At 44.1% G+C, this 13,023-nt stretch overlaps 1 non-coding gene across 1 annotated transcript; it reads right to left on the reverse strand.

Moving 5' to 3' along the window:
* Nucleotides 1–1,393: 1,393 nt before the first annotated feature.
* Nucleotides 1,394–1,467, reverse strand: trnat-agu (transfer RNA threonine (anticodon AGU)). The gene has a single exon. It is a non-coding gene; the product is annotated as a tRNA-Thr (tRNA).
* Nucleotides 1,468–13,023: the final 11,556 nt, after the last annotated feature.

Genomic DNA, 13,023 nt, shown 5'->3' on the forward strand with positions numbered 1-13,023 from the left:
TGAAGGAGGACGGATCTCAACAACAGACACAAAATGCTGCACGAGCATAGCAGGCCAGGCAGCATCTATGGAAAAGAGTACAGTCGACGTTTCGGGCAGAGATGCTTCATCAGGACTGGAGAAAAAACAAGATGAGGAGCCAGAGCTAGAAGGTGGGAGGAAGAAACACAAGGTGAAAGGTGAAACCGGGGAGGAGGGGTGAAGTAGAGAGGGGAGAAGTTGATAGGCAACTCCCTTGTCCATTCGTCCCTCCCCACTGATCTCCCTCCTGGCACTTATCCTTGTAAGCCGAACAAGTGCTACACCTGCCTCCCCCCACATCTTCTCCCTCGCTACCATTCAGCGCCCTAAATAGTCCTTCCAGACTCACTTCACTTGTGAGTCTGTTGGGGTCATTTACTGTGTTCGGTGTTCCCAGTGCGGCCTCCTGTATATCGCTGAGACCCGATGTAGTTTAGGACACCGTTTCACCGAGCACCTAGGCTCCGTCCGCCAGAAGAAGTGAGATCTCTCAGTGGTCACCCATTTTGATTCCACTTCCCATTCCCAATCCGATAAATCAGTCACAATGAGGCCACTCGCAGGCTGGAGGAGCAACACCTTATATTCCATCTGGGTAGCCTTCAACCTGATGGCATGAAGATCGATTATTGAACTTCCGGTAATGCCTCCCCCCCTTTAACATTCCCCATTCCCTTTTACCTTATCTCCTTACCTGCCCTTCACCTGCGTCTGGTGCTCCACCCCATTTTCTTTCTTCTATGGCCTTCTGTCCTTGCCTATCAGATTTTCCCTTCACTGGCCCTGTATCTTTTTCACCAATTAACTTTTCAGCTCTTTACTTCGACCCTTCCCCCTCTCGGTTTCACCTTTCACCTTTTGCTTCTTCCCCCACCGCACCCCCCACCTTCTAGTTCTGACCCCTCATCTTGTTTTTTCTGCAATCCTGCTGCGGGGTCTCGGCCAGAAACGTCCACTGTACTCTTTCCCATAGGTAGTGGCAGGCCTGCAGAGTTGCTCCAGCGTTTTCTGTGTGTAGCATCGATATGTATCCCCGCCGTCTGTCCGGTTTCCTGAACTATGCAGCCACCTAGTCGGAATACGATTGGAAAGATCTTTGAAACACAGTGTGAAATATTTTCTCGGTAAGAACAGGGGAAGTTCATAAAGCAAAACGCTGCAAACGATTGCACCATAAAATAGCCCTACACCGTAATAAAAAGGTAAACAAACTTATCTATTTCAACCGCGGACTGATTGTTTCCTATACACTGATTGTTCCGCTCCTTTTTGCGGCATCGAGTTTTCTGAAGTACAGTGTGTAATTTGCAGTGTACTTGACGGTGTTGGTTAAACCCGCCTTCATCACGTTGCCGTTCACCCCATAACTTAAAGGCTCCGCTGGGATTTGAACCCAGAATCTCCTGTTTACTAGACAGGCGCTTTGACCAGTTAAGCCACGGAACCCTCACGCCGTCCAGCAGCTGTAATGATAGTTCAGTTGTATTAACTTCTCTTCTTTGAAGGAAATGCTTCAGATTCAGATTGTAAAGACGAGATACAACAAAATAGACCGTACAGACACATCCTTATATAGTCTGTGTATGTAATATAGGCTGCCACTCTCACCACAGTTCCCTCGTTTTCCCTGTCTCCGTCCTGTGGAGAATCAAACGGAGACGGCCATCTCTGATTGCAGTCTGTGCGAGCAAGGCGCAAGTGAAAAGAGACACCACAGGAAATAGTTGCTAGATCAGGCAGTATATATCGCGAGTAAGAGAATTGGTCCAAAATGTAATTTCTTGGGCTGTCAGTAGCAGAAGAATATAATCCGGTGGATTCAGCTGCCAGGGATGAAGATTAACACATTTTCTGAGGTTGCATTCTATTAATTTCGCCCACACGGGCAGTATTGCTATTTGGTATCGGTCTACGTTGTCAGATGTTACGAGATACAATTACACAGTTAAAGTTGCAGGCCAGCCATATCAGTCATTCTAAAAGATAAGTACTCTGAGGTGGCAAGGGAAAACAAAAAGAGAATGCAAGATCTAGCAACAGACATCAAAGTTGCTGGTGAACACAGCAGGCCAGGCAGCATCTCTAGGAAGAGGTGCAGTCGACGTTTCAGGCCGAGACCCTTCGTCAGGACTAACTGAAGGAAGAGTGAGTAAGAGATTTGAAAGTTGGAGGGGGAGGGGGAGATCCAAAATGATAGGAGAAGACAGGAGGGGGAGGGATGGAGCCAAGAGCTGGACAGGTGATAGGCAAAAGGGATGCGAGAGGATCATGGGACAGGAGGTCCGAGAAGAAAGACGGGGGGGGGGGGGGAACCAGAGGATGAGCAAGAGGTATATTCAGAGGGACAGAGGGAGAAAAAGGAGAGTGAGAGAAAGAATGTGTGTATATAAATAAATAACAGATGGGGTACGAGGGGGAGGTGGGGCCTTAGCGGAAGTTAGAGAAGTCGATGTTCATGCCATCAGGTTGGAGGCTACCCAGACGGAATATAAGGTGTTGTTCCTCCAACCCGAGTGTGTCTGCTACAGTTACAGCGAGGGTGCCGTGCAGCTGAACAACAACGGGTAAAGGCCATGACGAAGTAGGTGCGAAGGACAGGAGTTCATCTTGAAGGTATAAGATGGGGCAAAAACTGCCATTGAGCCTAGTTGTTCGTGTCTTCAGGGCTTTGTACCTTCAGCGCAAGGTGACGGGGAGAAGAGAGAAAGTCTAGGGTGGTAGGGGACTTTGATAATACTGGCTGGTCTACGGAGGCAGCAGGAAGTTTCGACAGTATCCATAGAGGAGAGGCAGAGCTCTGTCCACAACTTTCTGCAATTTCCTGCGGTCTTGAGCAGAGCAGATTGCATACCAAACCGTGCCTCCTCCGTTTAGACTCCTTTCTGACTTGTGTGCATCAAAATCAGTGCGTGTTAACGACGGCATGCCGAATTTCCTTTGTAGTCTGAGGAAGTGGTCGCGCTGGTGTTGCCTTATTGATTATAGCGTTGGACCAAGCCAGACTATCGACGATATTTACACCTAAAACTTTAAGCTCTCAACCCTCTCCACCTCGGAACCATTGACAGATACAGGGGTAGATGTTCCGCTCTGCTTCCTGAAAGTAGTAACAAGCTCCTTTGATGACAACCTCTACGGTGCTGCCGTCTGCGAACTTTTCCAAGTAATGCGGATGAAGCAAGCACTTCAGTTTTGCGAATATTTTTCCTTCGGGTGTTAGAGTAAAGCAGATGAATATGAATTTGGGGGTTATAATCGCTCCAATTCTCTTCATTTCGGACGTCAGGGCATCGCCCTCGGCAGAATGTCAGTATCAGATACACTTGTCAGTGCACACCATCGAGAGCCGCATTGCCTTGTTAAACGCAAACAACAGGAATTCTGCAGATGCTGGAAATTCAAGCAACACACATCAAAGTTGCTGGTGAACGCAGCAGGCCAGGCAGCATCTGTAGGAAGAGGTACAGTCGACGTTTCAGGCCGAGACCCTTCGTTAGGACTAACTGAAAGAAGAGTGAGTAAGGGATTTGAAAGTGGGAAGGGGAGGGGGAGATTTAAAATGATAGGAGAAGACAGGAGGGGGAGGGATGGAGCCAAGAGCTGGACAGGTGATAGGCAAAAGGGGATACGAGAGGATCATGGGACAGGAGGTCCAGAAAGAAAGACAAGGGGGGGGGACCCAAAGGATGGACAAGAGGTATATTCAGAGGGACAGAGGGAGAAAAAGGAGAGTGAGAGAAAGAATGTGTGCATAAAAATAAGTAACAGATGGGGTACGAGTGGGAGGTGGGGCATTAGCGGAAGTTAGAGAAGTCGATGTTCATGCCATCAGGTTGGAGGCTACCCAGACGGAATATAAGGTGTTGTTCCTCCAACCTGAGTGTGGCTTCATCTTTACAGTAGAGGAGGCCGTGGATAGACATGTCAGAATGGGAATGGGATGTGGAATTAAAATGTGTGGCCACTGGGAGATCCTGCTTTCTCTGGCGGACAGAGCGTAGATGTTCAGCACAGCAGTCTCCCAGTCTGCGTCGGGTCTCGCCAATATATAAAAGGCCACATCGGGAGCACCGGACGCAGTATATCACCCCAGTCGACTCACAGGTGAAGTGTTGCCTCACCTGGAAGGACTGTTTGGGGCCCTGAATGGTGGTAAGGGAGGAAGTGTAAGGGCATGTGTAGCACTTGTTCCGCTTACACGGATAAGTGCCGGGAGGGAGATCAGTGGGGAGGGATGGGGGGGACGAATGGACAAGGGAGTTGCGTAGGGAGCGATCCCTGCGGAATGCAGAGAGAGGGGGGAAGGGAAAGATGTGCTTAGTGGTGGGATCTCGTTGGAGGTGGCAGAAGTTACGGAGTTATGGCTGACAGACAGGAGGCAGTGAGTGGGAATAAAAGGGGCCTTTTCTAGTTGGCTGCCAGTGACTAGTGGTGTTCCTCAGGGGGCAGTGTTGGGACTGCTACTTTTCACATTGTTTGTCAGTGATTTTGATTGTGGAATTGATTGCTTTGTGGCAAAGTTTGCAGATGATATGAAGATAGGTCGAGGGGTAGGTAGTGCTGAGGAAGCAACATGTTTGCAGCAGGACTTAGACAAATTGGAAGAATGAGAAAAAAAGTGGCAGATGGAATACAGTGTTGGGAAATGTATGATGATGCATTTTTAAAAGGAACAATAGTGCACACTGTTATCTAAATGGGGAGAAAATTCAAACATCAGAGGCGGAGAGCGACTTATGGGGTCCTTACGCAAGACTCCCTGAAGATTAATTTACAGGTTGAGTCTGTGGCAAAGAAACCAAATACAATGTTGGCAGTTATTTCAAGGGTAATAGAATATAAATACAAGGAGATAAAGCTGAAGCTTTATAAGACACTAGTCAGGCTGCACTTGGAGTATTGTCATCAGTTTTAGGCCCCATATCTCAGAAAGGATGTGTTGTCATTGGACAGACTCCAGAGAAGGTTCACAAGAACAATTCCTGGAATAAAGAGGTTAATGTATGAAGAGCATTTGGTGGTGTTGGGCTTGTACTCACTGGAATTTAGAAGAATGTTTGGGGATCTCATTGAAACCTACCAAATGTTGAAAGAACCAGATAAGGTGGATGTGGAGAGGATGTTTCCTCTGGTGGGATATCCAGAACTAAAGGGCACAGCCTCAAATGTGAGGGGTGACTTTTTAGAACATAAGTAAAGAGGACTTATTTTAGCCAAGGAATGGTGAATCTGTGGAATGCTCTGCCACATACTGTGGTGGAAGCCAAGTCTGTGGGTATATTTAAAATGGAAGTTGATAGATTCGGGATTGGCCGAGGCATCAAGGGATATGGTGAGAGGGCAGGTATATGGGGTTGTATGGGATCTAGGATCAGCCATGATGAAATGGCAGGGCTGACTCAATGGGCTGCATGCCCTAATTCTGCTCCTATGCCTTATGTAAGAAGAAGAACCACAAGCAATGGCTTACGTGACCTCAGGCACCGCAGAAATGTTGCACCAGGATCCTAGCTTCTGAATGACTTGAGAAGGTCATTCCATTCAGAAGTATTAACTGGGGTTTCATGAGAAAAGGAAAATACTGCAAGTCCCAGACAGAAGCCCATAAGCAATTACTCATTGGTTCTTCTATGACTTTTGTCATGCATTCACACTGAGACTGAAACTTACTCACATGTATCACATTCAACTGACACCGCTCCTTCATAATTTCCTTTTCCTTCCTCTCTTTCTCCAGCTCTTTCAGCTCTCTCTCTAACTCTTCCCTACATTTACACAATTCCTCTGCCAGTTTCTGTTTTTCTCTCTCCACTTAAGTTGTATCTTACAGCATTGGAATAGTTTTTTATCGCCTTGTAATTTCTTTCATTTCTTTTTACTATGTCCTTCCACAGTGCACTCCTAGGGTTCATGAGCTTACTCACTCAATCCTTCCTATCCACTCCTCATAGTCTGTCCATTTTCTTTGCATGCAACCATGAACATAATCTTTCCAATCCTCCAGACCCCTTTGGTTCTTCTTTCCTTTGTCGTTCTTTCCTTTTCCAAATTTAATATCCTAACCTCGTGGATGGTTCAACTAGAAACTAGGGTCCTAGACCTCTATTTCCCTTTTCGAGCTGACTGAGGGACATCAGAATCTCTTGACTATTGTCAACTGAATTTGATTGGGGAATTTGCTACAGAACACAATTAATCAAAGTTTGCGCTTCATTGCACTCTGCACGCCTCCCTACATCACAGCCTGTGTACTACTGTTGGATGAGTACACACCTGTCCCTGCACCGTCCACCTGTATATTTGTGGCTGATGTGTACACACGCCTCACTACACCATCCCACTCTGTACTAGTATCTGATATGTACACATAGGTCCCTACACTGCCTCCCTGTGTACTAGAGTCTGGTGTATACACGCATCCCCCTACACCACCCCCCTGCATACTATTGTCTGATGTGTACACTCCCCTACCTATGCCATTGCACTGTGCACTAGTCTCTGATGTGTACACAACACTCCCTACACAATCCCCCTGTCTGCTAGTGTCTGATGTGTACACATCCACCCCCACACCATCCCCCTGCGTACGACTGTCTGATGTGTACACACCACTCCCTACGCTGTCCCCCTGTGTACTAGTGTCTGATTTTTACACAGCCCTTCCTACATCGTCCTCTGTGTACCAGTTTTTGTTGTGTTCATACCCCTCCCTACACTGACCCTTGTGTAATAGTGTTGGATGTGTATGAACACCTCGCTATGGCATCCTTGTTTGCACTAGCGGCTGGTGTGTACACAGCCCTCTCTAAACCATCCCCCTGTGTGCTAGTCTGATGTGCACAAAACCCTCCCTACACTGTTCTCCTGTGTACTAGTGTCTGATCTGTAAACACAACTTGCTACATTGTCCCCCTGTGTGCTAGTGACTGATCTGTACACACCACTCCCTTCATCGTGCCCCTGTGTACTAGGTCAAATGTGTAAACACCTCCCTACACCATCTCCCTCTGTAATAGTGTCTGATGTGTACACTCCTCTTCCTGCATCACCCTGTGTTGTAGTGCCTGATGTGTACATACTGTCCCCTACACCATCCCCCTGTGCATTTGTGTCTAATGTGTACACACACCTCTCTACATCCACCTGTGTATTTGTGTCTAGTGTGTACACACACCTCCCTACACAGACCCTCTGTGTAGTAGTGTTTGATGTGTTCTCACACCTCCCTACACTACCACCCTATATACTAGTGTCTGATGTGCACACACCCTCCCCACATCTTCCCCCCATGTACTAGTGTCTGATTTTTACACACCCATCACGACACTATCACTCTGTGTATGAGTTTTTGATATATGTGCACACCTCACTACAGCATCCTTCTGTACAATTGTCTGACGTGTACACACCCCTCCCTAAAACATCCCACTGTGCTCTAGTGTCTGATGTGTACACAACCATCCCTAATGATACCCCATGTGTACCAGTGTCTGATGTGCACACACGCCTCCTTACACTGTCCACCCGTGTACTAGTGTCCGATGTTTACACAGAGATCTCTACTTCATTCTACTTCATCCCCCTGTGTACTAATGTCTGAGCACTACACACAACTCACTACATTGTTCCCGTGTGTTCTAATGTCAGATGTGTACACTCCTCCCTGCACTGTCCCCCAGTGTACTAGTGTATGACATGTACACAGACCTCCCTACACCATCCCCTGTGTAATAGTGTCTGATTTGTACGCACCTCCCTGCACCATCCCTCTGTTTAGTAGAGTCTGATGTGTACATTCCCCTTCCTACATCACTCTGTATACTAGTGTCTGATGTGTACACACCCCTCCCTACATCATCCCCATATGTACTACTGTCTGATGTGTACACACCTCCCCTACACCACCACTGTGTACGAGTGTCTGATGTGTACACACAGCCCCACACCATCCCCTTGTGTATTAGCGTCTGATGTGTTCTCACCCCTCTTTAAACCATCCACTATGTACCAGTGTTTGCTATGTATATACTCCTCCCTTCAACCCTTTGTGTACTACTGTCTAATGTGTACACACCGCTCCCTGCATCATCCCGTTGTGTACTAGTGAATGATCTGTACACTCCCCTTCCTACACATGCTCTTTTATACTGGTTTTTGAAGTGCACACACACATTCCTACACTGTCCCCCCCGTGTATTAGTGTCTGATGTGTACACACACATCCCTAAAGGACCCCTCTGTGTACTAGAGTCTGATATGTACACATTCCTTGCTTCGCTCCTCTGTGTACTAGTTTCTGATATGTAGACAACCCCCCTGTGTACCGGTGTCTGATGTGTACACTCTCGCTTTCCTTCTACTCTTTATCAAACTGAAAAATAACTTATAGTATCCTGCTTTACATTATTGTCTCTTTTGCCCTCATATTTCACCTTTTCCCTTCTTACAGATTTTTAGTTGGTTCTCCTGTCACCATCCTGTACAGGTGAGAACCCCTAACCCTACAAAAACAATACACTACAAAAATACTACAAAAACACTACAAAAATAATTAAATATTTTTTCTTTGTGTCTTTGTCCTCACGTATTGCTTTATCTGATCTCCCTCCATATTTTGTTTCAATACAAATGATCCCTTGAGATCATTTGCTATCATATCCTAACACCCGTGTGGTTCTGCAGTTCAGTGTAGATTATCTCCAAGAAATGTTGAAAATCTAATACCCTTTACAACTGCTTCTCAACCTTGCAATATCAGAACTGAGTGACCAAATAATTTTGATTCAAATATTCAGCAGCAGCTAGATATGTGTTAAATCTGTGTGTGCTTTAAAATGGTAAGGGATTTAATGCTGAACTCTTGTTTGGACCAGCCTAATATTTAAATTGAACTTTCATTTTTAATTTACGTGACAAACACTTTCATTGCATCTAAACTACTTTCCAAACAAACTGAAACTGAAACTTAAAGTGAATATGTCAAAAGTCTTGAGCAACATCTTTTATGTTCTCTTTAAAGAAACAGTCTTGTTAGTAAAAAAAACAACTTTAGGATTGTTCGCCAAATATACTAATCTCCCAAAATATCAATTCTAAGCTCACTATTTAACTTTTCACCAAAGAGCAATTTCCCTAAATGTCCATTTCCCTCTGAAATGTGGGCATTTCATATTTGAATAGAGATACACAGATTTCTATCACCTTAACCTGGAATCCACATGGCCAGTGTGAAATCTGGGTATCTCCCTAAAACCAATGCTATGGAAAATAGATCAAGAAACAAACTGAAAAATAGACAAGACAAAGAAAAACCTGTGCTTGTGCTTTTCTTCCATCAGAACCTTCGCAAGTAAGTGGAAAACTTAACATAAAGAGTTAATTCCCACAATGAAAAACTTTCACATGTTTTTTCTGAAGAACAAAGGAAAGAAAATGGCTGGGTGGGTGGCGGGGGGGGGGGTTCCCTGACACATTCACATAACCTCTTAAAAAAGGTACACTCTTTTAAAAGACAAGAGCTTCAGCAAATTCACTTCAGAGTAGCAAAATATTTGAATTGATTGAACAAACACATCACAGCATTCTCTCTCTCTCTCTCACACACACATATTTTCTCTCTCTCTTCCTCGCCCCTCTCTCTCTCTCTCTCAAGTGAACTGACATGTGGCCACACCTGACACACCATTTGAAACATGCAGACCATTCACATTTTAAAGCAGTTCAGAAAATTTGTTGCTCCAAATTATTAAGGTACAATCAGACAATATTGAGGAAATATGTTACTGTAAGATTTTAAAACAATGAAATGTTGGAGGTTATTCATTATGTGCAAGTTTAAAGACTAACATTCCCACACCTAACATTCCCACACCAACCAAAATTACATCATATTCTGACCTTTCTGTTACTCCAAACCCTGATCTGTGTTAGGATTCAGATTACATGAACTGTTTGCTGTGCATTACTGGGCATAATGACCCACATTACCACAAATGAAACAGCAGATTTGAGCACTGTTCAGTACTGGGATATCTTCCCCCACCCCAACTCCAGTTTTCTTGACTGGGTGAATGTGCAGTCCAATACTTCTCTTCTGCAATCTCTCTGCTGGCTTCTACCCTGACCTGCATTTCTCCACATGATGTCCCTGTATTTTCTTGAGGGTAAAAAACTTTAGATGCATCTGAACTATTCTTAAAGTTAAAATCTAACTCCTGCACTTCCTTCTCCCATGGCCGAATCATTTTCCTAGGTACCCATGCCACAGTAGGGTCACTGGGATCAAAGAGTTCCAACATCTTTCTAGATTCATTGTTGTTATGAGACACTAATGTTCTTAACCATCTATTTGCTGGTTCAGGTTCCAAATAATCTCAATATAATGTTAATCCATATACACCTTGGAACACCATCTACATAGGGGACACAAACGCAGTTGGGTGCTCTGGTAACATTTACTTAACTCTTAGGAAAACAGAGGGCTATGGGTAACCCTAGCTAATTTCTAAAGTAAGGACATGTTTGGCACAGCTTTGTGGGCTGAAGGACCTGTATTGTACTGTGGAATTTCTATGTTTCTATCTATAGGGTCCCTGCTATTACTACCCAAAACAGTCAGTATCACATTCTTTAACTCCTCACTTAAAACCCTGGCATTTCACTGTGCTTCTGGCAATATATTCAGATGTAAGCATACTATAATCAATTTCCTTTCCTTGGCATCATCTATACTGTGTACTGTATTGTTCTTTGGTGATTACTTGCCTGGAACAGCTCCCTGGGATCGTCTCCGGGCAAATATGTCCTGATATCCTGAGCAATATCCCTCAGCTGCTGTACCCCAAATGGGGTTGTGTATGTATATTCTGGTTTTGATTTTCTGTCCTGGCTCCTACCTCTCTAATAACAACTGAGGGGCTGGGGGGGGGCAATTGTGCAAATGATAGCAACAGCTCCTTTTGGCTATATGTTGGTGGAACATCCCTGGGAAGAGACTCCTCATCGTAATAGCATCTGGTCACCTTATCTGCTAAATCACTCCAATCTATATCTTCATATACACCGTGCTCCCCTCTTTCGGATCCAGAAGTACATATTGTTCCTTTCTGTGTAGCAAATGCACCCTGCAGCTTTTGTATCTGCTTTAAATACTTCCTACAATCTCTGGTGTTGGGTTTCTTTTCATGTATTGACTTCAGTATCACATTGATAGCCATCTTTAAATTCCTGCATTGTTTCCTCAATCCCTCCACTTCATTATTAGCTTCTTTTTCTTGTTTACTCTTTTCTTTTACCAGTTTTTCACACTGTAACTGAAACTGGTACATAGCTGTCAAATCCAGACTTCTGCACCCTGTAAATCAGTAAGCTTCTCTTTAAGGTTTTCAACCTCATCGTGGAGATTTTTATTTTGCTTATTAATCTATCCTGCTCTGATATAGTTTTCTGATGACATTCTAGGTTTTCTTCTTCTGATCTTTCTCGCTGCACTTGAATATTCTGCTGAATTCTAAGTTTTCACTTTCTTGCTCTATTTTAGCTTTCTGCTGACATTTTATCCAATCATCAATTAAACAGCCAACTGCTACTGGCTTCTGTAATCATTTCAATGCCTTGCCTGACAATTTCACTTGAGCAATCCTCCACTGAATTTTTTTCAGTGGCTTTCCCTTCACTGCCAGTGTGAGTACTCCACGTATTGTGGCTGTTTCCCAATATGCATTTCTGGAGGAATCTCCTCCAATGAAAACAATCCAAGTCCTTCAGACTTGCAGAATGCAGAAAATTCTTCATCCTGAAACAGTAACTGCTAACTACCCAGCCCCAGATCTCTCTGTACACCAACAATGTAGTCTGTCTCAATTTCCTGTTGATTCAATGGAAGAATTTATCCTCAAACCCCCTGTAGTTCTTTTTGGCCAACAAACGCAAAGAAGAAAAAGCGTTCTAAAGGGAGGATGAGGCAATCACGGTTGACAAGTGAAGTCAAATACAGCATTAAAACAAAAGGATGTGCATATATTATGCCAAAAATTAGTGGGAGGCTGAATGATTGGGAAGCTTTAAAATCAACAGAAGGCAACTTAAAAAGAGCAATAAGAGAATATATGAAAGCTAGCCAATAACATAAGAGGATTACAAAAGTTTTACTTTCAGATGTATAAAAAGTAACATAGAGACAAGAGTGCATATTGGAGCACTGAAACAAGACATCTGAAAGGTGGTAATAAGAAAAAAAGAACAGCAGACAAACTGATTAAGAACTTTGCATCAATCTTCATGGTAGAAGACACCAGCAGCATGCCATAAATTTGAGATTATCAGGATTGAGTGGAGTCACTATTACAAAGGTGAAAATGCTTGGAAAGTGTCTGAAGGTAGATAAGCGACCTGGACCAAATGAACTAGATTTCTGAATGAGGCAGTGGAACAGTTTGGTGTGGTTTTGTAGTGACCTTTCCAGATTAGTAATTCTGGAATTGTTCTGAAGGATTGGAATATTGCAAAGCTCACTCTGCTCTTAAGAAGGGAGGCAGATAAAAGATGGGGAAGTATAGGTCAGTTAGCTTTCTTCAGCAGTTGGTAAGATGTTAGAATCCATTATTATGGCTAACATTTTGGAGTATTTGAGGCACACAATAAAACATGCAGTCAGCATGGTTTCCTTCAGGAGAAATTTGTCTGACAAATCTGCTGCTATTCTTGGAGGAAATATAGGCAAAGGAGATATTTTTCAGTTGTATTTTCATAAGGCCTTTGACAAGATGTCAGGCATGATACTACTAAACAAGATGGGAGACCATAGTATTACTAGCATGGACAGAAGATTGGCTGACTAGTAGAAGACAAACTCCAAGTATGGAGGGGGCTTGTTCTAGTTGGCTGCTGGTGACTAATGGTGTTCTTCAGGGGTCAGTGTTGGGTCTGCTACACTTCACTTTATATGTAAATGATTTAGATGATGGAATTGATGGCTTTGTGCCCAAGTTTGTGGATGATGCA

Source organism: Mobula birostris, chromosome 8 (assembly GCF_030028105.1).
Source record: "Mobula birostris isolate sMobBir1 chromosome 8, sMobBir1.hap1, whole genome shotgun sequence".
In the NCBI taxonomy this organism is placed as follows: Eukaryota; Metazoa; Chordata; class Chondrichthyes; order Myliobatiformes; family Myliobatidae; genus Mobula; species Mobula birostris.